The sequence below is a fragment of the Phalangium opilio genome, unplaced genomic scaffold, assembly GCF_054372755.1.
Source record: "Phalangium opilio isolate 3A_F unplaced genomic scaffold, DU_Popi_V2 ptg000045l_1, whole genome shotgun sequence".
Classification (NCBI taxonomy): Eukaryota; Metazoa; Arthropoda; class Arachnida; order Opiliones; family Phalangiidae; genus Phalangium; species Phalangium opilio.
In genome coordinates this window covers 4,423,771-4,445,540 of record NW_028324168.1, presented here as the reverse complement: position 1 = coordinate 4,445,540, position 21,770 = coordinate 4,423,771, and the positions used below count along the sequence as shown (strand labels likewise).

The 21,770-nt window shown below is 34.6% G+C and overlaps 1 long non-coding RNA gene across 2 annotated transcripts in view; it reads left to right on the top strand.

Annotated features, from left to right (window-relative positions):
- Positions 1-21,770, top strand: part of LOC149676904 (uncharacterized) — a 117,978-nt gene that overhangs the window by 61,223 nt on the left and 34,985 nt on the right. The gene's annotated exons all lie outside the window — the stretch shown is intronic.

The following is a 21,770-nucleotide window of genomic DNA, read 5'->3' as shown; positions in this document are numbered from 1 at the left end:
TACAGCATATGATGGAAATTATTGACAAGTTTCTGTATAAATTACTCCACGGTAGTATTTCCATCTCCGATTTGTTGGTTAAATTAAACTTTTTAGTTCCATCTGGTATAAGACGAACGACGACTTTCTATGTACCCACACAACGCTTTAACCCAATTTACCGCATGCAAGAAAATTATAACCGGCATTGTACAGAATTTGATATTTTTTGTGTACATATAAAACAAATTTGTTAAAACTTCCAAATACCTCGATCTAAGTCATAATTTGATAACCTTTGTAACAATGTAATTTATAACATTATATAATTTATATACCCATTCCTGTAAAAAACACCATCCATGCTGTGTACAATTTCGTGAACCATGTAATTAGTTTTTATTGTGCACATTAAACAAACATTTCATTCATATATATATATATATATATATATATATATATATATATATATATATATATATATATATATATATATATATATATATATATATATTCCCTAATATAATCCTTTACTTTAAAAAAAAATAATCCGATATAAAAAATTAATAATACGAAACGAAATAAAACCTGAAACCTTTTAACGTTGTTAGAATTTTTAAACTTTTTCTTTTGACGTCAAAAGATATCAAGAAAATATACCGACCACGTTACGAAACTAGTTATAATACATTATAATGTATAGTATAGGAACCATATCAGCTGAGGGTACCTACTACTACTTTAAAGTATAATGAAATCCATGAGCTACAGGTAGTTGCTTTAAAAAATATATATATGGAATACGACGCTGTCACGCGAAAGTGCACGTGGTGGGACGTTCTTCTTTTTGGCGCGCTAAGCGGGGGTTGAGTTTGATGGCACGTGGCAAAGCCCGTAACGCGTGTCCCTCGACTCCTTCCTTTCTGATCCCATGTGGGGATCGACTCTCGGAGTCTCGGTTCATTCCACGGGTCTTTTAAAAGGGTGTAGCGAACCCCCGACCGACTTCGATCCGTTAAAAATATCTAATGTTTATCCAAATGGAACCAGTAAACGGAGATACAAATATGAAATTATTAAAGGCCGACTTACAGCAGCGAAAAGGGTTCTAGCGAACTGAAAACTCTCCGATGAGCATCGAGACTAGCAATGCATCATACGACCGTGCAGATTTTTGAACACCCGCTGGGGCAAAAGTTGGAAGGGTTCCAGCCAGCTAACTGAAAGAGGGGAAAGTAAAAATTCGGGAGGAAAAATCTAAAAGGATTTCTATTGTTTATCTCTAGTTCGCTAGAACCCGCTATGCACAGATTTCAGTTAGCTGGAAGCCTTCCAACTTTTGTCCCAGCGGGGATTCCAATTTCCAAAATCGGCACGGTCACACGATCCATTGTTAGTCTCGGTGCTCATCGGTTTTCAGTTTCGCTAGAACCCTTTTCGCTGCTGGAAGTCGGCCTTTAAAGGATATACTTTAGTTATAAAAACGTGACTATACCTTTGACTGTATTGGTTTTATTCAAATTGATTTCGAACTATGTTTTTTTTTTACTTCTCAATATCATGATCTTTGAGCAGGAAGAATATTTAAGATAAAAAATCAACCCCTTTTATTGAGAATTGGTTCCTTTGAGAAATTTTGATGTGCATAAAGGGGTCTGTATCATGTGACTTAAGTATTAAGTACAGTGCGATGAAAGGTAGTGTTGTGTAGAGTCTTTGGATGGAGGGATGAAAAAATTCAATTGGTTCATGTTCTTGCAGCTGACTGGTGATTATCTCTACTTTGGAGTTATATTGAAATTTTCGTTGAGTATTGATTAGGTTATCAATATTTGTGGGTAGCGATGAAAACTATAGACTTTAACTTTAACCAAAAGTGAATTATTTGAAGTTTTTGGATCCTAGTTGTCCTCCCAAAGAACATCCCCCTTAATTTATCCCAGACTTATCAGAAATATCCTGTATTATTCCAAGAAGTGATATCTAGTTTTTCAGGGAGTAAGAAACTGATGAAACATAATTACTTTCTAAAAGTCAAATAGAGGTCAATTATGGTATATGTGTACATAGTATTTGATTTCATGTCCGCGCTTTACCAAGAAGTGACATTCTTCTAAGTATTCGCGCGCCATAGCCCCAGTCCCCCTTTCAAAATACAAGGGGGGGGGGCGTAAAAGGAGGCCCGGCTATTTCGCCTCTCCTCAAAGTCGGAAAATACCACGCAATTTTCGTCATTCGCGTCGCGCTGATGTGAGTTTTCAGGAACCAATGAGATACTGGTTGTAATTTAGAGGAGGCGGGGATTAACTCCGGACCTACTATACGTTTGGACTGGAGATAAAGCTAGAAATGTGGATGAATGAATTTATACTTTCTCCCTAATAAACTAGATATCACTTCTTGATTATACTCTATTTCCATGTTCTATCAGAAGAAAACAGGGAAGTCAACACACCAGACTATTTCTACCAAGGTGTTGAAGGATTTACTTCAATATTAGGTACTTCTAGCAATAATACAGAAAGCTATCAAATTTGAATATCTAATATTTCACCCCTCCTATTTCCATAAGTAACGTTAAAAAAAGTTTTCTTTGAGTAAAATTCTTTAATCCTAAAGTTAAGATTGTACATTACGGGAGCGTTCAACCTCGCTGCACTTTTCATCTATTGAAGATTTTTAAAAATGAAAACTTTTTTGGTGGGTATAAGAAATAGATTTGTATTCTAGACCAGGTAGGCGCACGCTTTATGGACCCCGGGGACCCCTTTCTCTTTTTTTCGGAGGGTCCTAAGGACAATGTACGTAAGGAAATGGCGGGAAATGATCATTTAGGTGTTTTTTTTTCTCTTGTAAATTTATTATTTTCGCACGGAGCGCCCTCTAAATCGATAAATTTTAAATTATCCAAGGAACATTATTAAAAAGTGTAGAAAATCAAGAGACGGATGCTTTAAAAGGTCCGCTTTATTCGAGAAGGAAACTAAGGAAGTTAAGTTGCATTTCGACGAATTGGGTTAAGGAAGTTTTGTCGCTATCTTTTCTCATTCATGTTTTTTAGTTTTGACTGAGTTAGGCCTAACTTGCGTACGATGAAAAACCCCTAAGTCGTCAGTATGTTTGTTATCAGAGATTTGAAGTTTCATTTGACGCACGAAATTAATTAATATATACACACATATATTCCGTTCGTTATCGCGGTACTAAGAATTTTATATGCAATTTTCATAAGTTGGTTTCCGTTCTTTTTTTTTTCTTTTTAATGTTACATATGATTTTATTTAAAGAAAATATGGTTACTAAATACTCACAGCCCTGGAAGATCTGGAATTATCAATGAAAGGGGTTTAGGTTAAGAAACTCCGGGAATATTAAAGGAAAGAATTAATTGGATAAATTTATAATTTTCTTTTTGAAAAATCATGGAGAAAATTATAGTTTTATTTTTGGAAAAATCATGGAGAAAAATTATAATTTTCTTATTGGAAAATCCTGGAGAAAAATTACCATTTTATTTTTGAAAAATTATGGAGAAAATTACAATTTTATATTTGAAAAATCATGGAGAAAATTACAATTTTCTTTTCTGAAAAATCATGGAGAAAATTATGGTTTTCTTTTTGAAAAATCATGGAGAAAATTATGATTTTTTTTTTGGAAAAATCATGGAGAAAATTCTAATTTTCTTTTTGAAAAATCATGGAGAAAATCACAATTTCATTTTTGAAAAATCATGGAGAAAATCACAATTTCATTTTTAAAAAATCATGGAGAAAATCACAATTTCATTTTTAAAAAATCATGGAGAAAATTACAATTTTCTTTTTGAAAAAAATCAGATTTTATTAAAGACGCCTTCGATTTAAAATCATCCACTATATGTATTAAAATCTGAAATACAGGGTGTTTGTGAAAGGTCCATCAATAATGAAAGGGCGTATTTATTGGGCCATTTTGAGTCGAAAATGTTCTATGACATTTTTCCGTTCGGGCCACTGTTTTCAAGTTATGATTGGAGTAATTTACGGATGACCCCTTAAATTTAATTAAGAAATTGAAAGACAGCGCTAATTTAATGAAGGGGTCATCCCTAAAATATTCAAATCATAACTCGAAAACCGTGGCTCGGACGGCAAAATGTCATAGAACATTTTCGACTCAAAATGGCCCAATAAATACGCCCTTTCATTATTGATGGACTTTTCACAAACACCCTGTATAATTGAAATTGGTGGATTTGTAACAACAAATATCACAAATATTACGCTAAACATTTATTTATTAATTAATATTTATTATATAAAATCAATTGCAACAATTTAACAACGCAAATACATTTTGAAACTGTGTCAGGATGGTCTACGTGAGGTCAAGGAGAACCTATAGAATATAGTGATGGGTGCTGCAATTCGTTGATTAGCATCCAATATGGTTTCATATATATATAAAGATGTCGAAAAAACATCCATAGATACATAACTCTCCTTCCATACTAAGTGGCGCACTTTTAACAATATAATCGAACATTTTCGGTTCACTAGTTGAAGCTGATAAAGCTGGAAATCATTAACCTTCTATTAAGCAATAAAAATCCACCAAAACAATAAAAACACACGCGCCTTCGCAAATTTCCCGCTTTTTTTTTTTTTGTATATCCAAATCAAATCAAATCCTCTCTCCTTCATTTGAATTCCATTAAATGAAAAAAGTACAATCAACTATGGCCCCTAAAGCTAATGGACTTTTTTTGTGTGACCGACATAACGTAACAACACCTTTTTACACCTTCCGTCCAATCGTTGACCTCCCTTCTATTTCGAGACAACGTCAAAACATTACGTATTCCCAAAGCACTGCAGCATTGTCTATTGTACGATTTCGCGCTTTTTATTTGTTAACTTGGCACTCGAGATTTCCACACCCAATAATGGAATCGATTTAATCGAATTATCATTTAAACGGATTTTAGCGCCCTTTTTCTTTATCGATTTCGGAATTTAACACGCGATTTTGGTTTTCTTGTTCGAGCTTTTTGGCCTAGTAGATCTTTTATAGGTGATCAGATTTGCGTTTTAAGTTAATAGGTTTTTATCGGATGTATATTTGGTAGTCATGAATTTGCTGTGTTGAATTTTTAGCACGTTTAATGTATGGTACGTGCAAAGTTAGGCTTGGTTTGTATCATTGTTTTAGCACGTGCAAAGTTATGCTCCGTTTTTGTATCATTGTTTTTGTTTTAGTACGTGCAAAGTTATGCTCCGTTTTTGTATCATTGTTTTTGTTTTAGCACGTGCAAAGTTATGCTCCGTTTTTGTATCATTGTTTTTGTTTTTTAGCTCGTGCAACGTTATGCTCTATTTTGAATCATTGTTTTAGCACACGCCAAAACTACGGAATTTAACATAAGAACTTATTTTTTTTCTTCTTAGGATAACTTAATTATATAATTAAAAATTAACAATGTTACTAAATAAATGCATCAATGGAAATACCTTCTACGTTATATAACATTGTTACATTATTTAGTTGCATTTTTACGTCTTGTACTACCGTAACGCGTTAATATGGCTATATACATTTCATAGCAAGCGTGTAAGGGTAGTTTTGATTGATTAGGAGCTATAGAAACTGGAAAAGGTCGAATTTGTTTCACTAATTTACCAAAGTACTTTTCCTGGTTATGCATTTAGACCAGGTTAATCGCAATTAACCACACGGAATGTGTCAATATATTAAAATCCATCAAACTGCCCTAATTTTATACAGTCACTTATAGATTAAAAGAGTAAGACTAAAACTCTCAAAATAAATTATTATTTAAATTATATTTATCTCTATGGGAAAATAACGTTTGTGTCACTCGAGATACTTTTAAAATATCTCGATTGTTTTATAAAGTATTTTTAAATTTTTTTATAATAAGACTTTTAAAAATAAATAAATAATAAAAATTTAAATTTAAATTTAAATTAGTTTAGAAGATAGTAACGTATAGTTAGTCCTTCAACGGCTGTTTTGCCTCCCAAAATTTCCAATTTCCAAATATAATAAATCTATACTTTTTCAAATTTTAATTATTAAATTTGATAATTCATAATTAGAGTTTTTCAAAAATTAAAATAAATGTACCCAAAAAATTAAATTAGTTTTGAATAGAGTAACCATAGTCCAGCGGCTTAAAATTCTAATTGTGAGGTTAATTAAAATTAAGTTAAAAATGCGAAATTTAAATTTTAATTAATTTGAGGATTCATTCATTTAAGTTTTCAAAAATTAAAATAAATGTACCCAAAAAATTAAATTAGTTTTGAATAGAGTAACATAGTCCTTCAGTGGCTTAAAATTCCAATTATTATTATTAATTAATTATAATTAAGTTAAAAGTATGTTAATATTACTTTTCAAAAGTGACAATCAAAACACTATACTGCACGCGCTTTGAAAAAAAACCCTACGATAACACGTGACCAGTCGAAGTATCTTACGAAATATTTGAATTACCCTTTTCAAATCCCCCAGAAAAAGGGGGCATGCACTTTATACGCATAAAGGTGGGGCCCCAAGGCAAGGCCCCTTTACTTTTTCATGATTTCAAAGATGAGCCCAGCTGATTCTTTAGAATTTGAGCACCCTCCGCCCGGCTTTAATGGACATATAAGCCTACTCCCAATACAAGGCTTAGTGCCTTTTATACTTTCTTAGCAACGTCAGGCTCGATAAAAGAAACCGGTCTGTCTTATATCATTTATCGGGTTGCTATCATTAAGAAAGTATACTGGACCTGAGACAGGGATTGAATGCAGGGTGCCACCACCCTTAAATCCCTTGGTAAAAAAAAAGGGTACATTAAGGTACGATTCACTACAACGGGCCCCTATCAAGGGAGAGACCTGACTTTTCAGTCTTAGACTCTTAGTGGAAGCAAACCCCCTCATTGTCCCGATGTAGTCCCCAAGTCCTCCCGTTAAACTCAGCTGAGGAATATGGACCAGTCTTCAACAACAACCGTCTAGTTGCGTAGTTAACCACCTAAAAGCATAATGTCTCAAGTCAAAAAATTGCATCTTTTTCTTAATTTTGATGGTGAAGTGACACAGGGCCACGAACAGTGTGTTTGTCCACATACAGGTCAGGGATTTTAAATATGGTTTAAAATGGTCAGCTAGAAGTCGTGGAATTTTAACAACGTCAAGGCAAATTTCTTCTAAGATAATGTGCGGACGAGTGTTGGAAGTCATTTGTGACTTGTGCAATTCAACCGCTATCTACAACAACATACTGAAAAGCTTGGTAGTTTTCAGTTCAAGTTTTTGAACAGTGCAATGAATATTTCTTTAATTATAATTAGCTGTTTAAAAAATTTAAACACACTGTCTTGAGAGAACATTGTTTATATCTGATACGTTGGGGTCCCTACGTCCCTACACTTAACACAGTTTGACACTGTTGGACTTGAATCTTCGTCACACTCTCACTCTCTCTCCCAAGTGATCCTAGTTCAGCTGATTTTTACATAAGGGTTTTTTTTTGTACAGGGTGGTCTTCTTGGTTGGCGACAAAACCCTTCGAGGGGGCCAGTTAGGTGGGCTTATACTTGTTCCCAAATTTTTTTAAACGTTTATTACAACCCGTTGTAGAAAATTTACGTTCGTCGTCGGAATTTGCTCTTTCTGCTTGCTATAGGTCTCTCCTTTTCGTCAATGGAGAATGAGGAGAGAGTTTTAAGAATGGAAGATTTCTACGCGACTAGAGTCTAAAGTGAAATAACGTAAATTTTTTTCACTCTCTCCATCCTAACTTGTAGCGTATATTAACTAGTATAGGATGGTACAGTATTGATGGGGTCATACCACGTGTGAACCAACCAGGTGGGTTTATACCCCTTATAGTGTAACTTGAAATATTTCTAAAAAAGGATAGAGCCAACCCAAGGCTTAAAGAAAAAAGAATTGGCCAGTTTTTCAATGACCAGTTTTTAACGATTTTTATCGTTAAATTTTGATGGGTTATTATATAACATAACCGGTTCAATTTTTATACCTGAATCAAGTAATATGTATGTGTGATCGAAGGTAGTAAGGATTTGGCCGCTGTTATACAGGGTGTTTCTGATAAGTCTGCGTGCATAAATTTATGGGGATGTTAATTCTTTGGGAAATCAATTTTGGGTCGAAAATGTAACTTCTATCTATGACATTTTGTTTTTGCCACAAGGGACACTGTTTTCGAGTTATGATTTTCAAGAGTGTTTTAGGGATGAGCCCTTAATTAAATTAGAAATCATTGTCTTGAAATCAGTTTCTTAATTAAATTTAAAGGGGTCATCCGTAAAATACTCTGGATGTAATCTTAACTTGAAAACAGTGTCCCTTATATAGTGCAAACAAAATGTCATAGATAGAAGTATAGAACATTTTCGACTCAAAATTGATTTCCCAAAGAACATCAACCCCCTTAATTTATGCATGCAGACATATCAGAAACACCCTGTATATAAGGAAATTTTAAACTTAAATTGTTTATTTGTTTTAACTAAATTTTAGTGACACTGGTTATGGATTAGACGGGTTTATTGTGTTGGCATTTCGTCTACTTATTATGTTTGTTTCTTTGCTTGCCTGAACATCATTAAGATAATTGATGGAGTTTCTTTTTAATTTACGGTTAATTTCCTTTAAAAATTAATCGTTAATTTCATAGAGGATAATTAACTTAGCTTAAGATATTTTAAATTCTACATTAAATAAATACAGGGTATTCCAAAATGGCCCACTGTACTTTGGTCCTTCCACTGTATATTGATATTATTTTCAATGATATCTGCTTAATTTAATTTAGGGTGACCCTAGGAAATAGAGTACTTGAATTAAAAATATAACTTAAAACCAATTTTTCCTTCTAGAGACGTAACTAATTAAATTCTTAATAAAATTAATCGATATTAAATATTTAATAATATGGTTTAAGGCCTAGATTTAAAATTTTAAATTATATAAGCTCAAGGTTATATACAAAATTACCACAAACATTCGCATTAATTTTAATATGATGGACCACGAAAAATTTTGGGTTTTTCTGTCCAGACATTTTTGGTAAATTACCTTTGCAGTACCTAGCTAGATTTTACGTCAAGGGAAAAATTCAAACCTAATTTTCCCTAATTCGTAGGCAAATAATTGATTAGAGAAAAACCTTGTCTGTGAATTTTGTAAATTAGTTTCGGCCCCTAAGTGAGATTGTGTTAAAAGAAACACGAAAAAGTTAAAAAAGTTCCCCTTTAAATTTTCTGGGAATGATTAGGTTTAAAGGCCGACTTCCAGTAGCGAAAAGGGTTCTAGCGAACTGAAAACCGATTAGCATGGATCATGCGACCGTGCCTATTTTTGAACACCCGCTAAGGCAAAAGTTGGAAGGGTTCCAGCTATCTGAAAGAGGGGAAAGCAAAAATTCGGGAGGAAAAAATTTAAAAGGATTTCTTCTGTTTACCTTCCGTTCGCTAGAACCACATTACACGGTTTTCAGTTAGCTGGAAGCCTTCCAACTTTTGCCCCAGCGGGTGTTCTAAAAATCTGCACGGTCGCATGATCCATTGTTAGTCTCTATGCTCTTTTTCGCTGCAACCCTTTTCCCTGGAAGTCGGCCTTTAAAACGTAGTGTACCACCGCGTGTGGCGCTCCCCAGAGTCGAAAATATGCATCACTAAGTAAAATAGGAAGATAGTTTATTTCTAAGAACTCTAAATATTTTTTGGGGATTTTTGGCTACAGTCCCGTTGCCGGCTATCTTCACTTGTTGCTTGTCACTGGTGGTTTGCTATTAAGGAATAGGTTTTATATTGGTTTTTTAGGGACAAGTGATTAAAGAAGGATTTAAACGAGTTTCAAGGACCTCTGTTTAGTTGTTTACAGTTGTCAGTTACGGATCACGTGGTTGGTGGTGGTGGTGGTGGTGGTAGTAGTAGCGGTTGCTTGATATTATTCCGAAAACCACTGACTACGACTCACACAGTGTTTTCTCGCTAATCCTAACTGTTTATTGCAATTAATTAGTTAAAGGTTGGATGAAACTGATGTGTTAGGAGTCTTCTTAATGATGTTTCTAATAATAATAATTGTCAAAATTAGGCTTAGGTCACACGAACTAGGCGTAGGGAATACTTATGGCGATGTTAGGCTTACGAATGCTCATGTGAACGTTAGGCCTACGAATGCTCGTGTGAACGTTAGGCCTACGAATGCTCGTGTGAACGTTAGGCCTACGAATGCTCGTGTGAACGTTGGGCTTGGGAACACTCCTGTCAACGTTAGGCTTGGGAACACTTGTGCTAACGGTAGGCTTAGGTCACGTGCATTAGGCTTAACTTGAAAACGATTTTAAATGATATATTTCTGCATAAATCAGTCCAATGCTAAGCCTAAATTTCTCAATTTGAAACGCTTGCATATATTTCTAGCGTGCACTTTAGTTTCCATGAAAATTAAATGCATTTTTTTTTAAGTTTCTTTGTCCCTTTAAAATAAAAATACTAGATGGTCGCTGTAGCAAAAGGGTTTTTCGCAAAATGCCGTGACAAATTATTAGCAGTTAAAAACCCGGGGAGATCGTTCCGCTAATTTTTGAAGAAATGATTCGAATTTTGGCACACACACCATACATACAAAACCTAAAACTACTTTAATAAATATAAAATTATCTAAGCCTAATTTTGGCTGGGAGGCATTCTTCGTTCTGTTTTTCTTTTAATCTCTATAAAATTAAAAATTCGCTGTTCCAGATGATGTAATTTTAACCATAACGGTATCGGGGTGGTGCAGCCTTTTGCAGTTAATTCCAAATTAAAAGAAAAAACTAATTCCCATCGTCCTTGAATGTATTATTTTTCCAAAATAATAAATACATTTTTAGGGTCAGTTTTTATATTAAACTTCTTACGCAAAATAATTTTTTTTCTTCAAAATTAATTGAACTTTCTTTTTCTTAATTAGTCTGTTAATTACGGACCTTTTTAAGTACAATCAGAGGGGAATAAGAGAGAAGGGACACACTTTATATCTCCATAATGCTTTACACTCGTAACAACAGTCTTACCAACCTCAAATCAACTACCCTTCACTGATTGGCTATCAAACTTCTGTCATAGCTGTGACGTCAGATAAGAAGGTGACGTCTCGGTTGACGTATAAAAAGTAGTTTTGTTTACAACTTTACATTGAAGGAGATAAAAATGGCCGAATTTCATGTTGATAAACGAAATCAAGCTGTGCAATTAATTTAGATACACTGGTATTGAAAACATACCAAAATCAGATAATTTGAAGGTAATAAATAGATGAAAACTAATTATTCTGAAGTAATATTAAAAAATACAAATTAATTTCAATAAAATACATACTTGAGGTTATAATTACACAAGAACGAAACATCGACAGCCCTAAGCCTTTGGAGAATGAAAGTCTAGCAGACAAATGGGCCGATACCGCGGAGAACTTAAAGAACTATTTTTGCAGTAAATTGGTTAAAAGCTGTGTACTTGCGCAAAGTTTTCGCGGTTTTCTTGAGGTTGGTCGGACTCCCGTTACCATAGCAGGCTCTAATGTCTCCCTTCTCTCTTATTCCCTTCTGGTACAATTAATATAAAACTTTTGTGTTTATAAATTATCTTTAAATTAGTATGATATTTAAAGTAATTGCGGTAATTTTGATTAAATTTGGCATTCACTTTTTAACCCTTATTTGAATTTTTCTCGAGTAGTATAATAGAAGAATAAATAGTTCTTACTGTTTTAGATAAAGAATACTTCAAATTTAAGGTCATGTAGTCGGTTTTTAAAGCTTGTAACTTGATGTAAACCCGATGTATGACTCACGAACCATCCGCTTTTTAATATAATAATTCAAGAAAATGCAAATTTTTATCAGTATGGTTTCATGGAACGTTTTAAATTTTGAAATATTTAGATATCTTGAAAGATAGATATTTTGGGAAATTAATTTTGAATATTATTTATTTATTTTATTGATGGGCGGTTTCTAATTTATGGCAGACTTATCAGAAAAACCTCCTTGTTGGATTGTTAAATTATTTTCGCTAATACTGGGCTTTGGTCCCATTGAACCGAATTCCCATTCGACAGAAGGGGTTTTTTTTTGGGGTCCCATTCGACCGAACGTAGCCAAAGGTGCGATTTTATTACAGTCCCATTGGACCGAAATTCTATTGAACTGGAAGAAGACATACTGTGTGGTTTTGCATTAAATATATTTTTAATTTCACAACTTATTATTGTTAAAATAAATGTGAGTTGAAAATGTATTACTGCACTTATTTTAACTACGTTTTAATTACGGCGAACCTCACCTACCCTAGCCTAACCTAACCTAACCAAACGTAACCTAACCTAACGTAACCCAACCCAACCTTGTTTGGAGGTAAAAAGATTATTTTTATGAGTATTAAAAGCCCGCCTCTTAACACGAATAATTTATTAGCAATAATAGAAATATTTTGGAAAAGATGTCAGATAATTAATAGCAGAATATTTTGGAAAAGGTGGCAGCTAATTAATAGGAAAATCTTTTGGAAAAGGTGGCAGCTAATTAATAGGAGAATATTTTAGAAAAGGTGGTAGCTAATTAAAAGGAGAATATTTTGGAAAATGTGGCAGCTAATTAGTAGGAGAATGTTTTGGAAAAGGTTGCAGCTAATTAATAGGAGAATATTTTGGAAAAGGTGGCATCTAATTAATAGGAGAATGTTTTGGAAAAGGTGGTAGCTAATTAAAAGGAGAATATTTTGGAAAAGGTGGTAGCTAGTTAAAAGGAGAATATTTTGGAAAATGTGGTAGCTAATTAGTAGGAGAATGTTTTGGAAAAGGTTGCAGCTAATTAATAGGAGAATATTTTGAAAAAGGTGGCAGCTAATTAATAGGAGAATATTTTGGAAAAGGTGGTAGCTATTTAAAGGGAGAATATTTTGGAAAAGATGTCAACGAATTATTGGAACCAAACCAAACCAAACCTAAACTAACCTAAGCTAACCTAACCTAGGCTAACCTAACCTAACCTAACCTAACCCACCCGAAACCAAAATATTAAAATTTTAATTTAAAATTTAAAGACATTAAGACTGTACGTCATTTTAAGCACAATTTGTTTATTAATTCTATATATCTCTTGCCTTGAAAGGAATGAAAGTGAGCGTTTTAATTAGTATCACGAAACATTTACTTTTAACATTATCAACATGCCTTTCGGAGATTCGAACCAACAACCTATCGCTTCGCAGTCCAACATCGTATCCACTACACCACCGAATCGCTGATGGCTACAGTGTTTCAAGTTATATTCATGTATTTTTTAGGGGCATATTCGGACGATTGGGATTTCGGTCCATCGGGAATATAGCCATTGGGCTGGAAATCTAAAATCATTGCGGGATATTCTGTCGAATGGGATTTCGGTCCATTGGGAATTCGGTTGAAAGGAACGATACCAATACTGGTGCCTCTTTTGTGACGTATTAACGGAAACGTCACGTGATTTAACCCTTTTTTCGAGTCAAAAAAAAGGTATTCTAGATTTATCCGGTTTTACTTTTCTGCTCCGTCGCTAAATCGAGATGACAAGACAGAGAATTTAAAGTGACTTCTTCATTTTGGGTTTAGAAGAAAATGCAACCAACTGTATGATGTTGATCCCCCGCGGAGTAGTGGGTGAAACGTTGTTCTTTCTATCTGGGATGATTTCTTCCATCACTTTCTCTTTCCCCTGCTTCTCCTCCTCCTTAATCTCTTTTTAATACGGTCATCGTCCCAATCATATTGACGTCAATGATTACGACCACCAGTATCACGTGCCCGAAAACCCCCAACCCTCAAAACTATATCGGAAATTTGTAGAATATGAAAATTAAAAAATAGGCGTTTCTAAAATATTAATTTATTTAAATTCGTTTTAGATCTTGAAATGATCTGTTTAAATTTATTATAGATTTGAATAGACCTTAAAATTATCTTCAAAATAAGACAAATTGCGTCCAAATCGGACGGTAACTAAGAAAGCTGCATTTTTGAAATATTAGAATTATTTGAAATGAGCAATTTTCAAAAATGCATACAAAATGTTTCAAAATTCCGTAACTTTCTTAATTGTCGTCCGATTTTGACGCGATTTGTCTCATTTTGTCGCTATTGTTTAGCCCAATACGAATATGTAAACACATATTACCCAAAAGTGTTATTTTAATTGAGATATTAAGAAATAGAGCAATTTTAATCAGTCGATACAAAAGTCAAGTAAATGAATATACCCTAGCTATAGGAGCTCAAAAAGAAAAAAAGAATGAGGTCTGCAATAAATAATGGAAAAACATTGGTACCTGGGGAATAAGAATAATACGAGGGGAAGAAGATGGGATTAATTTTTCAAAGGTCGAACCACTTTCACCCTCCACGGGTTGTCCCCCTCTATATACGACGCCCCCGCACCAATCGTATCATTCTCTGTCCTACCTCTATAAGATATGAAAGCATTGTATTTCGATATCCTTATAAATAGAAATAAATTAACGGCGAAGTAATGATTGAAGTGGTGGATATTGTAAATTGACAAAGCGCACGCGGATAGAGCACGGTTTCTAGTATATCAAGGTCATTCTAAATTTAATTTAAGCATCGTTTAAAGCTAGGCGAAAGAAGGTGACGTAAAGGAGGATTAGTTACACATGCTGCCATCTATTGGCTAGTTATTAAAGGTTAAGGGTCTAGTTGATGTTTAACGGCAATAGTCGCCACGTGCTGCCATCTATTAGCTAGTTATTAAAATTCAATGGTCCAGGAATGGTTAACGGCAATAGTTGCAAAAGTAATAGTTGTGGCTTGATCATCTTGTTTGAATGTTCCCGAAACGTCACTGCATACGTCACGCGTCGTCGTGATTCCGAAGAGGGACGTCACGTGATGCTTAACGTCTGGTATACATCCCCTTTTGTATAAACACATATTTAGGTTAGGTAAAGCATAGAGGGAGACATTATCCATAGCTGACGTTTATGAACTTCGTTAAACCCCTGGGCCTGACTATCATTTGAATACTTCTAATATTTATTATCTTCTGATATAACATCATTTGAATCTTGGTGGCCCTTACTTATCTCCATCTTTTTGGGGAGGATCGGGATCAAATCACGGCTGGATTCCTCCAGGCTTATACATTGGATCCGATTGGATCTGAGATATAGCGGACGAAAGGTTAGGTTAATCTTATATACCACATCCCTAGCTCCATACAAATCATCGCGATTAATTGTTTTATTGTCTGCGTCTGTGTGTTTGTGCTGAATTGCGCTATCTATACCAATCTAAAACCGATCGAAATACTACACCAGAATTGATATATATATATCGGTTCGTATCAAGAACCCACGTACGACTTAGGAACTTTCAAAGATAGAGACAAGAAGCGATATCTAGTTTATTAGGGAGAAGGTATAAGCAAGGAACATGGAGATAGGGAAGTTTCGTGTAACGCTATAACTCCGGTCGCCCAAAAATCCCGTTTTCGGCGTGGATGTGCATGTGCGCATGCGCCGCACCTTTCTCGCGCATCGGGCTGAGGATAAGCGGCACTACCGGTTTCCTGCGCAGTTCAAACTAACGCCGAATATAAGTCATGTGACCTGCTACATTTCGTGAAGAGAGATTCCTATACTGACCAAACTTCCCTATCTCCATATTCCTTGGTATAAGATGCCTAAGTATGCCATAGTCCCAGTCCCCCTTTCAAAATACAAGGGGGGACGTAAAAGGAGGCCGGGCTATTTCGCCTCTCCTCAGTCGGAAAATACAAGTAATTTTCGTCATTCGCGTCGCGCTGACGTGAGTTTTCAAGAACCAATGAGATGCTGGTTGTAGTTTAGAGGCGGCGGGGATTAACTCCGGACCTACGTTTGGACTGGAGGTTAAGCTAGAAATGTGGCCAATTTTTATCCCTTCTCCCTAGTAAACTAGATATCGCTTCTTGATAGAGAATTTGGTTTATTTTCCTACAATGGTTATTCATTTGTTCTCGGGTTTTATGGCGTTCTCCATTTTTCCTTCGACAATAAGGCAATGTACATTATCTTATTAAATTAATTAAAATATTCCTTAAGCCTTGTTTTAAAACTTTGAATTTTCGCGCCCTTTAACAATGTAACGTGTTGCGAGAAACATTAAGCCTTTTTTGAAAAAGGGGAATTTTCTCGCGCTTTGTGAAACGTTAAGCCTTTTTTTAAAAAACAAAAAAAAAAACCTGGCAATTTCGCGCCATTTAACAATCGTTAGAATGTCACACGTGACCGGTGGGTGACACAAATTGTATTTCAATTACTCTCTTCGCCATTTTATATCCTGTAGATCGATTTGAGAATTATCTTCTCTTTGTTTTTGCTGTTGTCTGTAATTTAAATATCATTTACCGTATAATTTAAAAATAATTTGAATGAGAACTTTTGGTAAAAGATAGAGGTGGTATTGGAAAAATAATACCATTATTTATTTAAGATTTATTTTACTACAATATAAACCCTTTTGTTTTTTATTTATATTTGATTCAGAGGGGAGGGTTAAGTTGATTGTAATGACATGATACGATTGTTTGGAAAAATTTCAAGATAAATTTGTTCTAGAGTGAAAGGCGGGGGTAGATATAATTTTCAATTGAATTTAAAATACATACACTGTGGCTTTGGTTCATGGTAAATTCTTAGAATTATTTTAACCTTTTTAAATGAGTTAATTTATACAAAGTTTAAATAAATAGAAACGAACGAAAGGGTTGAAACTACGTTGAATTTGTTAGATAAAAAATAATTCACGCGCTAAATCGATACTCCACTTGCAACTTAAATAGTGGCACTTCGTGTTAATTATTCATACAGTGTAATACAGTCAAAGGTAGGTAGCTGCCATTACTCTCTACTTAACACGTTACTCCATAACTAACACATTAAGCAAACTGCGATTGAATTTGACCGTATATGTGGGTCATTCCGGAGTCCAGCGCACGTGAATTGAAAGCCATCGGATATTGACATCTATTTTATTTTTTTATTATTATTTATTCCGAAGGCTAGATAGAAAAACGAAAACCGCCTGTTGAATTAATGGGGATTGTTCATAAAGTTTTACGACTTTATATTTAAATAATGTTGTACGAATAATTAGTATAAAGCGTTAATGAGATATGTCAGAACAGAAAAGTCTTCGGTCTTTATGGTCTTAGTATGGGGTCCATTTGTGAATTTTTAATTAGAAACGAAGGCTTACGTGACTTCCGTGTAGTAGGCACTTTTTACGGTACGGTGTATTCAAAGGGTTAAGAAAGGACGTGACATTCCCAAGACTTCTTTTGCATTTGTAGGTGTCGATATCCAAGAGACTTGATTGATTTTTATTGGTTTAGTTCTCTTTAATATTTATTATTATAAAGTTAGAATATCAAAATATTTGCTCAAATATTGATTTACTTTTTATTATATTAATTTCATAATATGATTGATTAGTTGCTGGTTTTTTTTTAATAGGTGTAGTAAGAATTAGGTCTATTTTGGCCTATTTTAATCTTAAAACAATTTGTTCTTTGCGATTGGAACGGCTTATAAGACCATACAGATATGCAAATTTAAACGGTACGGTATATGACCACGTGATATCGCACGTGTTATCTCACGCAAGATCACGATCACGTCACGCGCCTCTTCGCGCGGTTGACGATAAAAAACTATTAACCTAATTTAAAGTTATCGCTAATTTTTAAAATATTAATCACTATAGCCCTAATGAGGTCTACGTTGTTGAAGTATCTATTAAACACTAGATCTGTAAGTGTAAAATACGTAGGAAGAGCTAACTAATAATAAGAGGCCCATCTAGGTCTTCTATGACCCGTGTCACCAAAAGAAATATATATATATTTATCAGCTATAACATAACCTATTAGAAGGTTGACAAGCCTTAGAGGAAAATTTTCGGGGATAGCTATAGCTATAGCTTCTTGGTATAGTTGGTGTTGGCCGACTTGGCACCCTTCCAAGAGAATGTTTGATTATATTTTTTTGTTTAAAACTAGCTTGTATCCGACGTTAAGAGCACGTGATCAATGAGAACCCACCCGTAGAGGTCGCGTATATCGATAAAGAAGTCACAGGGACCTACTTTCTCGAGTTGCCTAGAAAAAAAACCCCGAAGTTTTTAACTTTTAGGACAGTTGAACACTTAGTGAAAGTGAAATGGTGAGCGTGGAAATGGTCCAATGGAACTTGGGAAGTTATGCTAAGCCTAACTTGATGATCAGCGCGATTTGTTTCGTGCATAAATCATGCTCAAATTGGTTCTTTATCGAATCAGGAGACTTTTTCCACGATAGCCTTAAAGTTGTCCGCCATTTTGAGGGAAAGGGGGGACGTTCTTAACCTCCGTCGCATTGCAAGTTCCCTCATCACAATAGGTCCAAGGACTTAGACAACCCTCAGTATGGGGACATACAAGGGGGTTGATCCATTGCCTTCTTGGCGCACTTTCAGGAACCAAAACGTCTACAGCGCAGGCGCCAAGAAGAAACGAGATGGAAGGCTCTTAGACTTATGGGAATGGTGTGACGTATTAAGTATGTTTCATGGCAATCTATGAGTTCAATTCTCTTAAGCCTTATTTCGTTGAACTTTTGATTGATTATAGTGGTTCCATGATTTCACCGTCCCATTTTTTAAAACTGCGTCTAAGCCTTTTTTTAAAAAAAACCCCTCTCCTCTCTCTCTCCTTTTGGTATAATAGTTAGTAATAGTTGAGAAAAACGTACTTTCCGTGCATCAAACACTGTTGAAGTTTATATTCAACAGCCCAAAGTGGAAAATGAGAGAGAGAGAAAGGGAATAAAACTAATCTCCCTTGACCTTAAATTTGTGGCCACAGGGCGCGACGATTCTAGAGTTCTCTTACTTTCACTTTATCTCGGGTGAAATGAAAAAGAAAAAAAAATGTGGCAAAAAGAAGTACTTTCACTTTCAAGAAGGCAGGAGCAACAGCAGCAGCAGGGGTGAAGGAGAGAGTGTAGTGTGTGTGTATTATACCGCTACTTCAATTATTAGATCCGTCAACATTGTGCCCTACATTAGATTGAAACTGGTTGGATCGAGAAAACCCGCTTTTTCGCCAAACATATCTGACAGAGCCAGTTTTCGCTCTCGCTACCAAGAGATATTTTCCAAATATAGAAGAAATTCTGCCTCATGCTTTTATGACTAGATTCGGGGTAAAGTTGTTAAGCCTAATAGGGTAGGCCTAGATTCAAGGGAAGTTGCTAGGGCTATTCTAGATGAATTAGGCTTAAATTCAAGGGGAAGTTGCTAGGGCTATTCTAGATGAATTAGGCTTAGATTCAAGGGGAAATTGCTAGGGCTATTCTAGTTTAATTAGGCTTAGATTCAAGGGGAAATTGCTAGGGTTAGTCTAGTTTAATTAGGCTTAGATTCAAGCGGAAATTGCTAGGGCTATTCTAGTTGAATTAAACCTAGGTTCAAGGGGAAATTGCTAGGTGAATAGGGCCCAGATTCAAGGGGAAATTGCTAGGTGAATAGGGCCCAGATTCAAGGGGAAATTGCTAGGTGAATAGGGCCCAGATTCAAGGGGAAATTGCTAACTCTATTAGGGTGTAATTAGGCTTAGGTTCTGTTAAAAGAGGGTGAAAATTAGGCTTAACTAAACTCGAAGGCGTCAACCTCGCATTGAAAAAGGTGTACTCAATAAAACGAAGTTTTTTTCTCTCTTCCAACAAACTTCGGGCCAAAAAACTAAATATAAACAGCACCATCATTCGCTTCGAGAGTTCTGTATACACTAAGTTTCTAAAATTAGAAAACACTCAATTTTGACTTCAATAACTAATATTGACGTTTGGCGGTCAAAATCCGTCAAAAGAAAAAAAAATATTCTACGAGAGCGATAGCTCTCTTAGATAAGACCTCATACTGACTTTAATGTATAAGGATGGTTTTTTGATTGGATATAACTTTTTTTGTATATAATATGGTTCTGTCAACATTTTTTAATAATAAATAAAAAAAGAAATACACTTCAATGCCCTTTCCTTGGGGATAAAAATCTACGATATAGAGTAAAATGAAAATCAGGCGGGAAAAAAAGAAATTTGGCGCGAATTCCGGACGACCAGAGCACGCGGATAAAACCATGGTCTTATCCTATATATTGTAACAACACTGTAGAAGGCGCGTGGCGTAGGATGAAAGTCTTTTGGCGCGCTAAAAAACCAATGCACGCGCTCCAAAGCGTGCGATTCTCTCCAGAAGAGGATTTTTGAGTGGGTGTTTCTCCGGCAATGCACGAGATATTTGGCGCCAATAAAAAAAATAATAATTTTAATATTTTTTTATATTTCTTATTACTTTTGATTATATTTCCTAGTAATAATGATACTTATTTTTCTGATTAGAAATATATATATATATATATTTGGGGATGGGGTTATACTATATATATATATATATATATATATATATATATATATATATATATAGTATAACCCCATCCCCAATCGTGTCAATATTGATTAATTTTTATTAATGAGATGTTTTAAAACACCCTAAGGGATTTTTTTAGACTCCCGGGTATTTTGGCGGGAAATTTTGGGGTTGCAACTTTTGAAGCAATAGCTTCATGTTTATAAAGATTTTTTGAGTATTCTGAGTCTATAATAGCATGTCCCACACCGCTTAAATTATACGTGGGAACAGAATAAAATTCTCAAATCTTAAACTTAGTCATTTAATTTTATAGTCAGGCCTATTTTAAAAATAAGGTTTACCGATTTTTGAAGAATAATTAGGCCTAGATATATTGAATTAATTGACCAATTTCGTTGAAGTAATTTAGGGTATTTAAATTTAAGATAAAATAAGTCAAGTTAGGTCTTTTGAAAATTAGGCTTATTTTTATATTATTTAAAGTTAAAATAAATAAGGTCACGTTAGGTTATTGTTAATAATATTAATTCAAGGCTGAATTGTTATAAAAAAAACCCCGTTAACTCTAATGTATCGAAACGATGACGTAATAATCGTTAAAATTCCAATTTAACCAATATTTGGGTTACCAATTTTAAACCGAAGGTGCTGCTACATGCAGTCTATTGAAAGGAGTTCCATCACGTCCGGAATTTCGCTTTTAAACTTTCTCTATCTATCTCTTTTAAAAAAGTATGCCAAGAAAAAAAAAAGAGTCAAAGGATCAACTTGGTCCAAAACGCGCTAACAAGCTTCTTAAATTTACACTTTAAGATCATTCCAGTGCTAAGCCTAAATTGTTTAGAGTTGAAAAACCGACTGTATCCCATTCCCGCCTTTAAACACCGCTTTAAATTAGACTCGAGAAACGGAGTGAATCTCACTCTCTCTGAGTCGTTTAGGCTTAGTGCTTATAGAGTTTATATTGGAAAACATTCCAAGGCCATGTTCGGTCACATAACTTTTACAACAACCAGTGTCAAACCAACCAAGGCTTCCCTTTTAAAAATCTTATACGAAGCCAAACTATACAGTAGATATTGACCACGTGAACAACCGGTTGTAATATCAAAAGTAGATATTTTAGGAGTAATGGGAAAAAACCAAACCCTGTAATGGGTGTGTGCCATTAGGTTAAATATTTGCTTATAAGTTAAAATTTAATTTAAGGTTTTTAGACTTGCCCTAGTTAAGTTTTTGATCTCTTGGGACTCGTTTAGAACAAATAACTCTG